The following is a 3025-nucleotide window of genomic DNA, read 5'->3' on the forward strand; positions in this document are numbered from 1 at the left end:
AGGCAAAAGCATCAGGTAACCTATAAAGGAAAACCTATCAGATAAACACAAATTTCTCAGCAGAAACCCTACAAGCTAGAAGGGATTGGGTTCCTATATTTAGCCTCCTTAAGCAAAACAATGATCAGCCTAGAATTTTGTATCCAGTGAAAACAAGCTTCATAAATGAAGGAAAGATACAGTCATTTACGGATAAACAAATGCTGAGAGAATTCACCAGTACCAAGCAAGCCAGCACTACAGGAACTGCTAAAAGGAGCTCTAAATCTTGAAACAAATCTTCAAAATAAACCAATGTAGAACCTTCTTAAAGCATAAATTTCACAAGACCTATATAACAATAACACAATGAAAGAGAAAAAAAAAACATGACATTCAGGCAACAAATAGTGTGATCAATAGAATAATGACTCACATCTGAATACTAACATTGAATATAAATGGCCTAAATGCTCCACTTAAAAGATACAGAATGAGAGAATAAATAAGAATTCACCAACCATCTGCTGCCTTTAAGACACTCATCTAACAAATAAGGACTCACATAAACTTAAGATAAAGGGGTGGAAAAAGACATTCCATGCAAATAGACACCAAAAATGAACAGGACTAGCTGTTCTTATATTAGATAAGACATTATATAGGGGGACATTATATAGTAATAAATGGACTAGTCCTGTGGGCAAATATCACAATTCTAAATATATATTCACCTAATACTGGAGCTCCCAAATTTATAAAACAATTATTACTAGACATAAGAAATGAAATAGATGGCAACACAATAATAGTGGAGGACTTTAATACTCCACTGATAGCACTACACAGGTCATCAAGACAGAAAGTCAACAAAGAAACAATGGACTTAAACTATACCCTGGAGCAGATAGACTTAACAGATATTTACAGAGCATTCTACCCAACAACTGAAGAATATACATCCTATTCATCAGCACATGAAACATTCTCCAAGATAAAGCATATGATAGGCCACGAAACAAGTCTCAGTAAATTTAAGAAAATTGAAATTATATCAAGTAGTCTCTCAGACCACAATGGAATAAAATTGGAAATCGACTCCAAAAGGAGCCCTCAAAACCATGCAAATACATGGAAATTAAGAAACCTGGTTCAAAATGATCGTTAGATCAACAATGTTCCCCAAAAACCTATTGAAATAAAAAAAATTGAAAAAAGGAAAACAATCTGATTAAGAAATAGGCCAAAGATTTCACCAAAGAAGAAATATGGATGGCAAATAAGCACATAAAAGGATGTTCAGCATCATATGTTACTAGGGAATTGTAAGTTAAAACAAGGAGATACCATAACACACCTATTAGAATGGCCAAAATCCAGAACACTAAAATGACCAAATGCCAGTGAGGATGTGGTGCAACAGGACTCTCATTCACTGCTGGTAGAAATGTAAAATGGCTCAACTACTTTGAAAGATAGTTTGGTAGTTTCTTTCTTTTTTTATTGTACTTTAGGTTCTGGGGTACATGTGCAGATCATGCAAGATTGTTGCATAGGTACATTCATGGCAAGGTGGTTTGCTGCCTCCATACCCCCATCACCTATACCTGACATTTCTCCCCATGTTATCCCTCTCCACCCTCCCTCCCGCTATTTCTCCCGTAGCCCCCCCAACGGACCCCAGTGTGTGATGCTCCCCTCTCTGTGTCCACGTGTTCTCATTGTTCAACACTTGCCTATGAGTGAAAACATGCAGTGTTTGATTTTCTGTTTTTGTGTCAGTTTGCTGAGAATGATGGTTTCCAGGTTCATCCATGTCCCAACAAAGGACATGAACTCATTGTTTTTTATGGCTGCATAGTATTCCATGGTGTATATGTGCCACATTTTCTTTGTCTAGTCTATCATTGATGGGCATTTGAGTTGGTTCCAGGTCTTGCTATTGTAAACAGTGCCACGATGCAGTTTCTTAAAAACTAAGCATACTCGGCCGGGCGCGGTGGCTCAAGCCTGTAATCCCAGCACTGTGGGAGGCCGAGGCGGGTGAATCACGAGGTCAAGAGATCGAGACCATCCTGGTCAACATGGTGAAACCCTGTCTCTACTAAAACTACAAAAAATTAGCTGGGCATGGTGGCACGTGCCTGTAATCCCAGCGACTCAGGAGGCTGGGGCAGGAGAATTGTCTGAACCCGGGAGGCGGAGGTTGCGGTGAGCCAAGATTGCGCCATTGCACTCCAGCCTGGGTAACAAGAGCGAAACTCCGTCTCAAAAAAAAAACAAAAAAACAAAAAAACAAAAACTAAGCATACTCTTACTTATCATCCATACCCCTTGGTGTTTGTCAAAGGAGTTAAAAACTTATATCCACAAAAGAATCTGCACAGAGATATTTATAGCAACTTTATTTTTAATTGCCAAAACCATAAAGCAACCAAATGTCCTACAGGAAATGAATGGATAAATAAATTGAGGTACCTCCAGATGATAGAATATTATTTAGTACTGAAAAGAAATGAGCTGTCCAGCCCTGGAAAGACATGGAGGAAATTTAAATGCATATTACTAAGTGAAAGAAGCCAATCTGAAAAAGCTACATATTATATAATTTGAACCATATGACATTCTAAGAAAAGGTTAAAACTATGGAGACTGTACAAAGATTAATGGTTGCCAGGAATTAGGGAAGACTAAATAGGCACAGCACAGAGGAATTTTAGGATAGCAAAACTACTCTATGCAATACCCAATGGTGAGTACATGGCATTGTATATCTAGTCTTGCAGCATGTAAAATACAAAGAGTAAACACCAGTGTACTCTATGGACTTAGAATGATGATGATGTGTCAGTGTAGGTTCAGCCATTGTAACAAATGTACCATTCTGGTAGGAGACGATGGAGGAAGCTATGCATGTGTGGGGGCAGGGAGTATATAGGAAACCTCTGTACCTTCTATTCATTTTTGCTGTGATCCTAAAACCACGCTAAAAATAACGCCTATTTACCTAAGGCATTTAATTGTAAAATTAAAGTCACTTGTGTCT

General features: G+C 38.0%; 1 protein-coding gene across 2 annotated transcripts in view; it reads left to right on the forward strand.

Moving 5' to 3' along the window:
* The window catches only part of GUCA1C (guanylate cyclase activator 1C), a 37384-nt gene that overhangs the window by 20718 nt on the left and 13641 nt on the right, over positions 1-3025 (forward strand). The gene's annotated exons all lie outside the window — the stretch shown is intronic.

Source organism: Cebus imitator, unplaced genomic scaffold, assembly GCF_001604975.1.
Source record: "Cebus imitator isolate Cc_AM_T3 unplaced genomic scaffold, Cebus_imitator-1.0 Scaffold439, whole genome shotgun sequence".
Lineage (NCBI taxonomy): Eukaryota > Metazoa > Chordata > Mammalia > Primates > Cebidae > Cebus > Cebus imitator.